The sequence below is a fragment of the Tamandua tetradactyla genome, chromosome 19 (assembly GCF_023851605.1).
Source record: "Tamandua tetradactyla isolate mTamTet1 chromosome 19, mTamTet1.pri, whole genome shotgun sequence".
Classification (NCBI taxonomy): domain Eukaryota; kingdom Metazoa; phylum Chordata; class Mammalia; order Pilosa; family Myrmecophagidae; genus Tamandua; species Tamandua tetradactyla.
Genome location: NC_135345.1, coordinates 52,927,707 through 52,943,999, shown reverse-complemented (window position 1 = coordinate 52,943,999; position 16,293 = coordinate 52,927,707). Strand labels below are relative to the sequence as shown.

The 16,293-nt window shown below is 37.4% G+C and overlaps 1 long non-coding RNA gene across 1 annotated transcript in view; it reads left to right on the top strand.

Annotated features, from left to right (window-relative positions):
- Positions 1-16,293, top strand: part of LOC143663239 (uncharacterized) — a 31,615-nt gene extending 15,322 nt beyond the window's left edge. Inside the window, exon 4 of the long non-coding RNA XR_013165878.1 lies at positions 16,058-16,293. This is a non-coding gene — a long non-coding RNA (uncharacterized LOC143663239). The remainder of the gene's footprint in view (positions 1-16,057) is intronic.

The following is a 16,293-nucleotide window of genomic DNA, read 5'->3' as shown; positions in this document are numbered from 1 at the left end:
TGAGATTTGATGTAGAGTGTGATTTAAGATGTGTTAAAGTGTTTTTGGTGGGGAGAAGGAATTGATTATGGATGTTAGGTCACTGGACACTGGCATAATAAATGCTTTCAGATGCAAATTTATCAATATAATCCTAGCAGCCAGCCATCATTTGTAGATTCTCGTGGGATTGTGTTTAAATGAGTTAAGTTTAAATGGGAGAGGGAGCATCAGTTTACTGCCCTTTCACCTTCCTTGTCTCAGAATCCTCAAAATATGTCTAGGGTCTTGAGTCTGTTATCTCATTGGGAACAATAAAAAAGCTCCCAGCCAGCAGCAATACTGAAATGAGAATGAAAAGATTTGGCTTTTCTGGGGTCCACGTTTTTCAGTTGAGAAAAGAAACCTTGAACTTTATCGGCCTTCTGGAACCAAGGTATTTTTCCCTGGATGCCTTAGATTGGGCATTTCTATATCCTTGCTTTAATTTGAACATTTTTCGTGACCTTAGAACTATAAACTAGCAACTTATTAAATTCCCCTTTTTAAAAGCCATTCTGTTTCTGGTATATTGCATTCTAGCAGCTAGTAAACTGAAACAGGAGGAAACATAGCCTAGGGCTAAATAAGGTTGGCTTTTGCACAGCAATGAATCTGCAAAAATATCAGGATATTGCAAAATTTAATTAAATAGCAAAGCAAACAAGGCATATTTTTGGTTAGCTACCTATGAAGGCTATTTTGCAAGCATTAATTTGATTCTAAAGACAGATCAGGAGAAAATATTTATTTTAAAGCAAAGGTGGCTCATTTAATTGAATGACAAAGCCAATGTTTTAAATCAGCCTTTTGTAAGGGTATGATAAATATTTTTACCCATAAATCTATCCATCCTACCTACTATCAGCTGCCACCTCACCCTGTAATGGTGGTTCATATGTGACCTGGATACCAGGGTGGAGCCAGACTTTGTGAATCTTGAGGCTTATGTTATTTGGGTGGTCCTTTTTAGCAAAAAAAAGATCTTTGTTTTACATCTTACATCTTACTTTTGTGCATTGTTTGAAAATATACAGCCAATATGCTTAACAGGAAAGCATCAACTGTTCCACAGCAATATCAGGGATAAATAATGTGGGGAAGGACAAGCATTAGGGGGAGGTTTAGATTTTCTGTTTGGTGAGGGTATGTTTATTGGTAATCTTTCTCTTGGGAACAATGAAATTATCTAAAATTGAGAGTGTTGATGGACTGTTGACTTTAGACATTATACGTGATGCTCAAGGAATGGAGGTGCTGAAGGATGCACTAACTGAGAAGCAGGTTGGTGAACGGTGGTGTATACATGATTCAATATTGTTCTGCAACAGAAAGGAATGAAGTTGTGAGGCATGCAATGTTGTGAATGAACCTGTGGGACATTTGGTGAGGCAAAATAAGCCAGAAACAAAACAGCAAATATTGTATGGTCTCATTTAGAAAATACTTGTAAGAAAACAGGAGCCTAGATTGTCACCTCTAGGTAACATCTATAGCAGTCACATTTAATCTGGAGCAGTAATTGTTATTTCTAGATTTTGAGAGGCTGTTTTATATATGTATAACCTGGTATTTAGAGGTAAGAATGAAGCCAATCAGATTGGGGTTAAGGTAATTTAGAATATGGGGATAAGGATAACATTGTTTGTATTTTAGAACCTCATCTAGTCTTTGAGACCAAAGGAAAAAAGGTTTATTTTGTCCAAGATCTAAATTTTTTTTTGAAGCACATAATATAACTGAACCTGTCTAGATAGAACACTTAAACAGTCCAAACACAGGGAGCCCAGAATAGGAATGAGGGCCTTTAATCCTGTATAGCTTAATGTAATGCCTGGATATATCCCAGAGTATATTAAGCAGATAATCACAAAGTATTTTCAAAGTCCCCTGATGGATGGGAGAAAAAATATGGAGCTATTAAACTTCACCACCAGGGAAACCCCTGATACTGTGTCAAACAGTAGGGACACCCAAATAAATAGGCCAAGTCCTTGATCTTGAGGCTTGCTCTTGTGAAGTTTATGTATGTAGTGGAGAAGCTTAGCCTACCTATAGGTATGCCTAAGAGTTACTTCTGGAGGACCTCTTTTTTTGCTCAGATGTGGCCTCTCTCTCTCTCTAAACCCAACTCTGCAAGTAAAATCACTGCCCTCCCCACTCCGTGGGACATGACATCCAGGGGTGAAAATCTTCCTGACGGTGTGGGAGAGGACTTCCAGGGATGAGCATCGCCCTGGCACCATGGGATCAACGATGCCATTCTGACCAAAAGGGGGAAAGAAGTGTAGCAAATAAGTTATCAGTGGCTGAGGGAGTTTACATAAGGGTCGAGCGGCTACTGTGGAGGTCACTCTTAGGAATACTTCAGTTAGACATCGCTATCTATCATACATAGTTTACCAAACCTCAACTAAAACCATTCCTGCCAATCCTAAAGAACACCCAGGGTGTTATATCAGATTCTACAAAGGTTCCACATACTAGGGTAACTTTTCAGAAACCTACAACCTCCAGATGGGTCCTGGACCAGATAAGTCTTGAAACATTCAGGGGACAGCCTCTCCAGAACATCAACTAGCTCCATCACCTTATCCCATATTATTGACAACCCCTTCCCACATGAAAAAGTTAGAATGGGCATAGCTTCACTACCCCTAAAGTGTGAAAGAAAGATCAAAGATGATGGTGGAGTTATACAGAGAAGGTAGGGTTTAATAAATGAGATGATTGCTAAATTGTTATATTGATATTTCTATTAGTCTCCAGTATTTTAGAATAGCTAGAAATAAAAACCTAAAACTGTGGAATTGTAACCCATACCAAACTCTGAAATCTGTTCTACAACTAATTGTTGAGATGTGCCCTGAAATTTATTGCTTTTTTTGGTTTATATGTTATTTTTCACATGTAAAAAAAATCAATTGTGATGATAAATGCAGTTATATGGTGTTATTGTGAACCATTGATTGTATACTTTGGATGGTTACATGGTATGTGAATATATAATATATATCAATAAAAACTTTTTAAAAAGTTAATTATATGACAATAAAAAAGATGGCAGGGTAGCATTCAGAGTATACTACTGTAAGGTACTTGCACTATTTGTGAAATGATATAGTATTTGAAGGTAGACTGTGATAAGTTAAAAATGTATATTTTAAACCCTAACTACTGATACAAACGACATGGATGACTCTCAAATCCATTAAGTTAAACTAAAGAAACCAGATTCAAAAGTTCACATGTTATATGATTTGATATTTATGATATTCTGGGAAAGGCAGAGGCATAGAGGGAAAAAATAGACTGGTGTCTGCCAGGGGCTGGGAGTCAGGAAGTGGATGATTGCAGAGGCACAAAGGAACATTTTAGGGTGATGGAAATGCTTTTTGTCTTGATTATGGTGTTGGTCTCACATGTGTATGCGTTTGTCAAAACTTATGAAACCGTACCCTACAAAAATTTTACCATATTTAAAGTATACATCAAGAAAGCCACTGGCTCCCCCTATGCACCTAGTATTAAACTCTTTCTCTCTTTAAAAAAGAAAAGAAAGCTGACTGGGCAAAATATGTATGAATAAAAAAAAATTCTGATATATAATTTATTGAAAATAATTAAAATTCTTGTTAAATTAAAAAAATAAATACAGGCAAGTAAACACATTGCTGGAGGCCCTCCCAGTACCTGAATGGGATCCAAACAAATAAAGAGCCTGAAACTTAAACTTTACTTCATTAGCTTCAGAGTAAATCCACTCAGTTCCTATGCTTTAGAAAGGGAAAAAGATGGCTATCCTTTAATAATATTCTTACCAAAACATAACTAAGGAGGCCATGCTATATGTGTACATAACGATTTCTTCTTTAATCACCATAATGATGACCAGTTTTTATTGCACATTTATTATTTACCAAGTACTGTTCTAAGTGTTTGATATGAATTGTCTTGTTGATGCCTCATGCTAACTTGGTGAGATGTGTACTGTTACAATCTCTGTTTTACAAATGAGGAAACTGAAAGCCAGAGATATTACATAACTTGAACAAGCAGATGTAGCAACTGAGTGCTAAAACACAAACAGAAGTGGGAACTGATATCCAACTTTCAAATTCTTAGTGCAGCACTCTTTTTGCCTTACTTTAGCAGACAATAGGGCTTGGATCACCAAGCTTGAATTCCAGAACATGACCCGGCTGTGGGGAGATCTTGGTGCAAGCAGGCAGGACTGAAGCCATAAGAGACCTGGGGTACCTGATCAGTCTTTAGGAGAAGAATCTAGTTAACAAAATTGGGTAGAAAGTCTCAGTTAAACCTGGGATTTGGTAGTGGAGAAGCTTGATTCTGAGCCCCAGGAATCTCCTGTCTATAAAATAAGATTGGTTGTAGAGTGCTAAAAGTGGTGGGTTAACTGCAGAAGGGTCCCTCACATCCACAAGCCCCCCCCCCAAAAATGGCCAGTTGTCCGTACTGTCTGAGAAGCCACTAAGCTTCTGGACATAAAGGCGCTGAGAAATGATCTAGAAACAGCCTAACACTGTCCTGTTTCACACTCATTGGATGCAGGATGTTTTTCTCTTCTTTTACGGTCTTGCATACAACACATTTAATTCCAGTATCTTCCTCAGACCTTTTTCCAGCCTCTTATTTTCTGTTTTCCAACTTAAGAAAATCCTAATGATAAATCTATGCTCTCTTCAGTCTCTCTCTTTCTTTCTTCAATATATTTGTGTGGTAAAGACCCAGCTCATTCATAATTGTCAGAAGGGAGCTAGAGGCACCCATGAATAAAGGAAGAGGGAAGTAATAGATGCTAAAAATGAAATAGAGTTAACCAAGAACTTAAAAACAACTCAGAATTTTTTTTATTTGTAAATTTTATTGTTTTGCATTACTTGTTCTAAATTTATTTGGAATTATTTTCAATTTACTGTTCATTCAGTTATTTGTTTATTATTGCTTAGGCCCCACTTTATTTGGAAGAGGATTTGAATATAGTTTACAAAAATATATACATTACAATGAGATTTTTAAAAAACAGTGAGGAGTGACATCATCATCATGACTATATAAACAGCTACTGAAACTTTCCTTGGAGATTCAGCATTAATAAAGAACAACTCTGAATTGTTCAGAAATCTAGAGGAGGATATGGACAGAAGAGGGACCCTAGAAGTCCCAAACTGAAGAAGTAGAAGAATATTAGACATAAAACTACAGATCCAAGAAGTGGAGCATACCCCCCAAATGGACCCACACCAAGACACTTAGTAGTCAGATTGTCAAATATCAAAGACAAAGAATACTGGAAGCAGTAAGAGAAAAGTGACCCATCACATACAAGGAAGCATGATAAAATTAAGTGTGGATCCTTCAGCAGAAACCATGGAGGTGAGAAGGCAGTGGGATGATATATTTAAAATACTGAAAGAGAAAAACTGCCAAGCAAGAATTCTATATCCGGCAAAATTGTCCTTCAGAAATGAGGGAGAGTTTAAAATATTTACAGACAAACAGCTACTGAGAGAGTTCGTGAACAAGAGACCTGCCCTACAAGATATTCTAAAGGTAGCACTATAGGCAGTTATTAAAAGACAAGAGACAGAGGTTTGGAGAAGAGTGTAGAAATGAACATTAAAGAAAGGGAAACTAATTGGGTTTAAAGAGAGAAAAGATAAGATACAACAGATAAAATAAAAAAGAAAAAATGGTTGAAGAAAGTACAGCCCTTACAGTAATAACATTAAATATTAATGGATTGAACTCCCCAATCAAAAGACATGGATTGGCAGAATGAATTAAAAAAAAAGAAAACAAAACAGGAACCATCTGTATTCTGTCTAAAAAAGACTCACTTAGGAACCAAAGACAAAAAACAGGTTGAAAGTGAAAGGCTGGAAAAAGATATTCCATGCAAATAACGACCAGAAAAGAGTAGGGGTGGCTACACTAATATCAGACAAATTAGACCTCAAACATAAAACAATTAAAAGGGGACACTATGTATTAATAAAAGGGACAATTTATCAGGAAGGCATAACAATCATAAACATCTATGCACCAAGCCAGAGTGCCCCAAAATACATGAGACAAACACTGACAACACTGAAGGGAAAAGTGGACATTTCTACAATAGTAGCTGGAGACTTCAATATACCACTCTCAACAATGGATAGGACATCTAGACAGGAGATCAGTAAGGAAACAGATCTTGAATAATATGATAAATAAGCTAGATTTAACAGCCAATTAAAGAACATTGCACCAACCACAGGAGTATACACATCCTTCTCAAATGCTCATGGATCATTCTCTAGGATAGAGCACATGTTAGGGCATAAAGCAGGTCTTAGTACATTTAAGAATATTGAAATTATACAAAGCACCTTCTCAGATCATAATGGAATGCAGTTGGAAATCAATAACAGATGGAAACCTGGAAAAGTCACAAATTTATGGAGGCTAAACAAGACACTCTTAAATAACCAGTGGGTCAATAAAGGCAGAAATTACAAGAGAAATCAGAAAATATCTCGAGGCAAATAAAAATGAGAACACAAAATATCAAAACTTATGGGATGCAGCAAAGGCAGTGCTGAGAGGGAAATTTATTGCCCTAAATGCCTATATTAAAAAAGAAGAAAGAGCACTTGAGCAATTAACTGCTTACTTGGAGGAACTAGAGAAAAAAACAGAAAACTAACCCGAATGCAAACAGAAGGAAAGGAATAACAAAGATGAAAGCAGAAATAAATGAAATTGAGGCCATGAAAACAATAGAGAGAATAAATAAAACCAGAAGGTGATTCTTTGAGAAAGTCATGAAATAGATGGACAATTTAGCTCAGCTGACAAAGAAACAAAGACAGTGGATTCAAATAAATAAAATAATAAATGAGAGGGGGGTATAATTACTACCCCACAGAACTAAAGGAAACAATGAGAGGGTACTATGAACAACTATATACTAACAAATTAGACAACTTAGAAGAAATTGACAACTTCCTAGACAAGCATGATCAACCAACATTGACTCAAGAAGAAGTAGAAGGTGAGAAAAGAGGAAATATTCAACTTCCCTATTTGGAGAATTTCTGATATTCTTGCAAGCAGCGGGGACAGCCAAATCAATAGGCAATCTTGGGGATCGCCCCTGTGAAACGTATTCCTGCAAAAGATAGGCTAAGCCTACTTAAAATTAGACCTCAAAGTCACCCCCAGAGAAGCTCTTTTGTTGCTGAGATGTGGCCTCTCTCTCTAAGCCAACTCAGCAGGTAAACTCACTGCCCTCCCTACATGGGACATGACTTCCAGGGGCATAAATCTCCTTGGCAATGTGGGACAGAAATCCTGGGATGAGGTGAGACCCAGCATGAAGAGATAAAGAAAACCTTCTTAACCAAAAGGGGAAAGAGATAAATGACACAAAATAAAGTTTCAGTGGGCAGGCCAGGGTGGCTCAGCAGGTAGAGTTCTTGCCTGCCATGCTGGAAACCCGGGTTTGATTCCTGGTGCCTGCCCATGCAAAACAACAACAACAACAAAGTTTCAGTTGCTGAGAGATTTCAAACAAAGTTGAGAGGTTATACTGGAGGTTATTCTTATGCATTATATAACTTATGGTGTACTGGAGTGGGTGGAAGGAAGTACCTGAAACTATTGAGCAGTGTTCCAGTAGCCTAGATTCTTGAGGATAACTGTATAAAGATAAATGTTTGCAGTGTGACTGTATGATTGTGGAAACCTTGTGTCTGATGTTCCTTATATCCAGAGTATGGACAGGTGAGTAAAAAATATGAATACAAAAATAAATAAAAGGGTAACCTAAATTGGGTATATGGAAACACTAGTGGTCAATGAGAGAGGGGGCAAGGTGTATGGCATGTATGAGTTTTTTCTTTTTATTTCTTTTTCTGGAGTGATGCAAATGCTCTAAAATATGATCATGGTGATGAGTACACAACTTTGTGTACTCAATAAATACTATAAGAAAAGAAATTACAGATGAATCTATTTTATGAATATAGATGCAAAAATCCTTAAACAAAATACTTGCAAATTGAATCCACCAGCATATTAGTAGGATTAAACACCATGACCAAATGGGTTTTTTTTTTTTATTTTTTATTAATTAAAAAAAGAATTAACAAAACAATTAGAAATCATTTCAATGTACATGTACAATCAGTAATTCTTAATAACATCACATAGTTGCATATTCATCATTTCTTAGTACATTTGCATCGATTTAGAAAAAGAAATAAAAAGACAACAGAATAAGAATTAAAACAATAATAGAAAGAAAAAAAAAACAAAAAAAACAAAAACAAAAAACCTATACCTCACATGCAGCTTCATTCAGTGTTTTAACATAATTGCATTACAATTGGGTAGTATTGTGCTGTCCATTTCTGAGTTTTTATATCCAGTCCCGTTGTACAGTCTGTATCCCTTCATCTCCAATTATCCCTTCTCTTTTTTTTTTTTAATTAACAGAAAAAAAGAAATTAACCCAACATTTAGAGATCATACCATTCTACACATGCAATCATTAATTCTTAACATCATCACATAGCTGCATGATCATCATTTGTTAGTACATTTGCATTGGTTTAGAAGAACTAGCAACATAACCGAAAAAGATATAGAATGTTAATATAGAGAAAAAAATAAAAGTAATAATAGTAAAATCAAAACAAAACAACACAAAACAAAACAAAAACCTATAGCTCAGATGCAGCTTCATTCAGTGTTTTAACATGATTACTTTACAATTAGGTATTATTGTGCTGTCCATTTTTGAGTTTTTGTATCTAGTCCTGTTGCACAGTCTGTATCCCTTCAGCTTCAATTACCCATTGTCTTACCCTGTTTCTAACTCCTGCTGAACTCTGTTACCAATGACATATTTCAAGTTTATTCTCGAATGTCCGTTCACATCAGTGGGACCATACAGTATTTGTCCTTTAGTTTTTGGCTGGATTCACTCAGCATAATATTCTCTAGGACCATCCATGTTATTACATGGTTCAAAGTTTATCTTGTCTTAAAGCTGCATAATATTCCATCGTATGTATATACCACAGTTTGTTTAGCCACTCTTCTGTTGATGGAGATTTTGGCTGTTTCCATCTCTTTGCAATTGTAAATAATGCTGCTATAAACATTGGTGTGCAAATGTCCGTTTGTGTCTTTGCCCTTAAGTCCTTTGAGTAGATACCTAGCAATGGTATTGCTGGGTCGTATGGCAATTCTATATTCAGCTTTTTGAGGAACCGCCAAACTGCCTTCCACAGTGGTTGCACCCTTTGACATTCCCACCAACAGTGAATAAGTGTGCCTCTTTCTCCGCATCCTCTCCAGCACTTGTCATTTTCTGTTTTGTTGATAATGGCCATTCTGGTGGGTGTGAGATGATATCTCATTGTGGTTTTGATTTGCATTTCTCTAATGGCCAGGGACATTGAGCATCTCTTCATGTGCCTCTTGGCCATCCGTATTTCCTCTTCTGATAGGTGTCTGTTCAAGTCTTTTTCCCATTTTGTAATTGGGTTGGCTGTCTTTTTGTTGTTGAGATGAACAATCTCTTTATAAATTCTGGATACTAGACCTTTATCTGATATATCATTTCCAAATATTGTCTCCCATTGTGAAGGCTGTCTTTCTACTTTCTTGATGAAGTTCTTTGATGCGCAAAAGTGTTTAATTTTGAGGAGTTCCCATTTATTTATTTCCTTCTTCAGTGCTCTTGCTTTAGGTTTAAGGTCCATAAAACCGCCTCCAGTTGTAAGATCCATAAGATATCTCCCTACATTTTCCTCTGTTTTATGGTCTTAGACCTAATGTTTAGATCTTTGATCCATTTTGAGTTAACTTTTGTATAGGGTGTGAGAGATGGGTCTTCTTTCATTCTTTTGCATATGGATATCCAGTTCTCTAGGCACCATTTATTGAAGAGACTGTTCTGTCCCAGGTGAGTCGGCTTGACTGCCTTATCAAAGATCAAATGTCCATAGATGAGAGGGTCTATATCTGAACGACCAAATGGGTTTTATCCCAGGTATGCAAGGGTGGTTCAACACAAGCAAATCAATTAATGTAATACACCACCTCAATAAATTAAGGAGAAAAAAACCACATGATCATCTCGATGCAGAAAAAGCATCTGGGAAAATTCAGCATCGTTTCTTTCTTTTTTTTTTTTTAATTTTTTTTATTAATCAAAAAAAAGAAAAGAAATTAACACAACATCTAGAAATCATTCCATTCTACACATGCACTCAGTAATTCTTAGTATCATCACATAGATGTATGATCATCATTTCTTAGTACATTTGCATCGATTTAGGAAAAGAACTAGCAAAACAGCAGAAAAAGATATAGAATGTTAATATAGAGAAGAGAATTAAAATAATAATACTAATAAAAATATATATATATATATAAAAAGGAAAAAGAAAAAAAACAAAAACAAAAGATACAAACACACAAACAAACAAACAAAAAACCATATTTCAGGTGCAGCTTCATTCAGTGTTCCAACCTAGTTAGATTACACTTAGGTATTATTGTGCTGTCCATTTTTGAGTTTTTGTATCTAGTCCTGTTGCACAGTCTGTATCCCTTCAGCTCCAATTACCCATTATCTTACCCTGTTTCTAACTCCTGCTGGTCTCTGTTACCAATGATATATTCCAAGCTGATTCTCGAATGTCGGTTCACATCAGTGGGACCATACAGTATTTGTCCTTTAGTTTTGGGCTAGACTCACTCAGCATAATGTTCTCTAGGTCCATCCATGTTATTACATGCTTCATAAGTTTAGTCTGTCTTAAAGCTGCATAATATTCCATCGTAGGTATACGCCACAGTTTGTTTAGCCACTCGTCTGTTGATGGACATTTTGGCTGTTTCCATCTCTTTGCAATTGCAGATAATGCTGCTATAAACACTGGTGTGCAAATGTCCATCTGTGTCTTTGCCCTTAAGTCCTTTGAGTAGATACCTAGCAGTGGTATTGCTGGGTCGTAATCCATTCTGCCATTCTATGCCTTTTGATTGGGAAATTCAGTCCATTAACTTTTAGTGTTATTACTGTTTGGATAATATTTTCCTCTACCATTTTGGCTTTTGTATTATATATATCATATCTGATTTTCCTTCTTTCTACACTTTACTCCATACCTCTCTCTTCTGTCTTTTTGTATCTGACTCTAGTGCTCCCTTTAGTATTTCTTGCAGAGCTGGTCTCTTGGTCACAAATTCTCTCAGTGACTTTTTGTCTATAAATGTTTTAATTTCTCCTTCATTTTTGAAGGACAATTTTGCTGGATATAGGAGTCTTGGTTGGCAGTTTTTCTCTTTTAGTAATTTAAATATATCATCCCACTGTCTTCTAGCCTCCATGGTTTCTGCTGAGAAATCTACACATAGTCTTATTGGGTTTCCCTTGTATGTTGCAGATTGTTTTTCTCTTGCTGCTTTCAAGATCCTCTCTTTCTCTTTGACCTCTGACATTCTAACTAGTAAATGTCTTGGAGAACGCCTATTTGGGTCTATTCTCTTTGGGGTGCGCTGCACTTCTTGGATCTGTAAATTTAGGTCTTTCATAAGAGTTGGGAAATTTTCAGTGATAATTTCTTCCATTAGTTTTTCTCCTCCTTTTCCCTTCTCTTCTCCTTCTGGGACACCCACAACACGTATATTTGCGCGCTTCATATTGTCATTCAGTTCCCTGATCCCCTGCTCAAGTTCCATTCTTTTCCCTATAGTTTCTGTTTCTTTTTGGAATTCAGATGTTCCATCCTCCAGTTCACTAATTGTAGCTTCTGTCTCTTTAGATCTACCATTGTAGGTATCCATTGTTTTTTCCATTTTTTCTTCTTTGTCCTTTACTCCCATAAGTTCTGTGATTTGTTTTTTCAGATTTTCTATTTCTTCTTTTTGTTCAGCCCATGTCTTCTTCATGTCCTCCCTCAATTTATTGATTTGGTTTTTGAAGAGTTTTTCCATTTCTGTTCGTATATTCAGCATTAGGCGTCTCAGCTCCTGTATCTCATTTGAACTATTGGTTTGTTCCTTTGACTGGGCCATATCTTCAATTTTCCGAGCGTCATCCATTATTTTCTGCTGGTGTCTGGGCATTTGATCAGATTTCCCTGGGTGTGAGAATGGTTCAAGCCGGCTGCTTGAAAGGTTTTTCTGTGAAATCTCTGGGCTCTGTTTTTCTTTTCCTGCCCAGTAGGTGGCGCTCGTGGCGCTCGTCTGTCTGCGGGGCAGTCGGCCTGGGAAACCGTGCGTGGAGGCGGGGGTCGCTGGCCCACGCGGCTTGGGGGAGTGCCTGTCCAAATTGCCCAGCTGGCCCGAGACGCCAAGCGTGACGGGAGGGCCCCGCTATCCAATGTTCCCAGTCAGACCGGGGAGCCACGTGCGTGGAGGGGACCCCAGTCACCAGCCGCCCCGGCCGGGAAAACACGCGCTCCTCGGGTATCTCACCGCAGCGGATTCTCCCTGCCCGTTCAGCCGTTCCAGAATGGGGTACGCTGTCTTTTTGGTCTCTGTCGTGACTCCGGGAGCTGTTTCGTATTGTTTCTGTTTCTTTAGTTGCTGTTCTGGAGGAGGAGGAACTAAGACCCGCGCGTCTTACTAAGCCGCCATCTTCTCCGGAAGTCACAGCATCGTTTCTTGATGAAAACACTTCAAAGGATAGGAATAAAAGGGAACTTCCTCAACATGGTAAAAGGAATATATGAAAAACCCAGAGCTAACATCATATTCAATGGGGGAAAGACTGAAAACTTTCCCTCTAAGACCAAAAACAAGGCAAGGATGTCCATTGTCACCATTGGTTTAAAACATTGTACTGAAAGTTCTAGCTAGAGCAGTTAGGCAAGAAAAAGAGATAAAAGCATCAAAATTGGAAAGGAAGAACTAAAATTTTCGCTGTTTGCAGATGACATGATCTTATATTTAGAAAATCCTGAAAAATCTACAGTAAAGCTACTACAGCTAATAAATGAGTATAACAAAGTGACAGGATATAAGATCAACACACAAAAATCAGTTGTTTGTTCCAGAAATAAGCAGTCTGAGGAGGAAATCAAGAATAAACTTCTATTTACAATAGCAACCAAAAGAATAAAATATATAGGAATAAATTTAACCAACAACGTAAAAGACGTATACACAAAAAACTACAAAACTTTGCTAAAAGAAATCAAGGAAAACCTAAATAAATGGAAGGACATACTATGTTCATGTATTGGAAGATTAAATATAGTGAGATGTCAGTTCTGCCCAAATTGATTTATAGATTCAACACAACAGCAATTCAAACACCACAACTTACTTTACAGAAATAGAAAGACCAATAATCAAATTTATTTGGAAGAGTATGGTATCCCAAATAGCTAAAAAATATCTTAAGAAAAATGAAGTGGGAGGCCTCGCACTACCTGACTTTAAAGCATATTACAAAACTACGATGGTCAAAGCAGCTTGGTACTGGCCTTTCTGCCAGTACACCAGTGGAATCGAACTGAGTGTTTAGAGGTGGACCCTCACATCTATGGCCAATTGATCTTTGATAAGGCAGTCAAGTAAATTGAACTGAATGGAGCAACCTCTTCAACAAATTGTGTTTGGAAAACTGTATATCCATATCCAGAAGAATGAAAGAGGATCCCTATCTCACCTCGTTTACAAAAATTAACTCAAAATGGATCAAAGACCTAACATTAGAGTTAAGACCATAAAATGTTCAGAGGAAAATATTTTAAGGATCTTGTGATAGGCAGTGGTTTTCTAGAAGGTACACCCAAAGTGCAAGAGATGAAAGTAGAACTACATAAATGAGATCTCTTCAAAATTGAACACTTTTATGCTTCTAAGAACATCGTCAGGAAAGTTAAAAAGCAGCCTAAACAACGTAAGACAATATTTGGAAACCACATATCAGATAAGGGCTTAATATACAGAATACATAAAGAGATTCTATAACTCAACAAGATAAAGACAAACGACCTAATCAGAAAATGGGCAAAAGATATGGACAGAAACTTTTCCAAAGAGGGAAAAATACAAATGGCTCAAAAACATATGAAAAGATGCTCAATGTCACTGGCTATTAAGGAAATACAAATCAAAACAACAATGAGATACCATCTCACAGCTACTAGAATGGCCATTATCAAAATAAAACAAAACAGAAAAATGACAAGTGCTGGAGAGGATGTGGAGGAAAAGGCACACTTACTGTTGGTGGGAATGCAGAATAGTGCAACCACTCTGAAAGGCAATTTGGTGGTTCCTCAGGAAGCTAAGTATAGAATTGCCAATTTGATCCAGGAATCCCATTGCTAGGTATATATTCAGAGGAACTGAAGACAAGGACACAAACAGACATTTGCACACCGATGTTTATAGTGGCATTATTCATGACTGCCAAGAGATGGAAACACGTCAAATGTCCATCAATGGATGAGTGGCTAAATAAGTTGTGGTATATACATACGGTGGAATATTATGCAGCTGTAAGGCAGAAAAAAGTCACGAAGCATGTAACAACATGGATGAACCTTGAGGACATTAAGCTGAGTGAAATTAGCCAGAAACAAAATGACAAATACTATATGTCTCACTAATATGAATTGACATTAATGAGTGAACTTTGAGCTTTAAAGTTAAGAACACAGGTTATCAGGAGATAGAAAGAGGGTAGAGATTGAACATATGGTGCTGAAAGAGTACAAAATGTGCAACAGACTGATTGCAAAGAGTCAGAAATGGATAGCATATTATTATTTGATGGTAGCACAATAATATAAGTACACTGATTGAAGCTGAATGTGAGTATGGTTGAGAGAGAAAGGCTGGGGGGCATATATGACACTAGGAGGAAAAATAGAAGATAAAGACTGAGACAGTATAACTTAGGAATGCCTGTAGTGGACAATGATGGTAATTAAATGTATAAGTATTAGATTGTTTGTGCATGAGGGCAAACAAATGAATGGCAACATTGCAAGATGTTGAAAATGGGATGGTATACAGGAAAAAATACAGTCAATGAAAGGTAGGCTCTATAGTTAACAACAGCATTGTAATATGCTTCCATGGATTGTAACAAAGGCAATATGCCAAAACTAAATATCAATAAGTAGGGGATATGGAGGAAGGGTATGGGATTCTTTGTGGAAGAAAAGGACATATTCTCATATATATTGTGGAAGCAAAGCCACAGCTATGTGATTATACTGAGATCCACTGATTTTTAACTTAGGGTGGATTGTATAATGTGCAACTAAAACTGTTTAAAAATGAACAGAGATACAAGTGCTGGAGAAAATGTGGAGAAAGAGATGTACCTGTTCACTATTGGTAGGGAAGCAGGTGGTGCAGTTCCATAGAGACTAGAGGTGGGGTTGCCACATGATCCTGTAAACCCGTTTCTGAGTTTATACTTTAAGGAACTGAGAGTGGGGACACAAATGGACACTTGCACACTGATGTTTATGGTGTCAGTGTTCTTGATTTGCAGTGGATGGAGGGGGCCTAAGGATACATCACTGAGGAATGGAGGGGGAGACTGTGGTGTATACATATAATGGACTACTAGGGCTGCAAGAAGGAATGAAGTTGTGAGGCATGCATCTAGGTGAATAAACCTTGAGGACACTATGTTGAATGAAATGTCAGAAACAAAAAGGCAAATATTATCATGCCTCACTCATATGGAGTAACTATAATATACAAACTCAGAGAATTGAAGTCGAGAGCATGGATTATCTGAATGGGGTTTGTGGTAGCTAGGTTAAGGTGTCACCTTGGCCAGGTGAAGGTGCCTAGTTCTGTTGCTGTGGCCATGAGCCAATGGCATGTGAACCTCATCTGTCACTGATTACATCTGCTGTCAGCTAGGGGGAGTGTCTGCTGCAATGAATGACATTTGATTTAATTGGCTGGATGCTGAAATGAGAGAGCTTAATGCAGCACAGCCTACGCAGCTCAGTATACCTCATCTTAATGCTTGCAGCTCAGCCCAGGCCTTTGGAGATGCAGAAAGGAAGCACCCTGGGGAAAGCTGTTGGAACCCAGAAGCCGGAGAGAAGGCCAACAGAGATCACCCTGTGCCTTCCCATGTAGGAGAGAACCTCAGATGAAAGTTGCCTTTCCTTTGAAGAACTATATACTTTTAACTAAATAAATCCCCTTTATTAAAAGCCATTCCATCTCTGGTATGTTGCATTCTGGCAGTTTTGGCAAACTAAA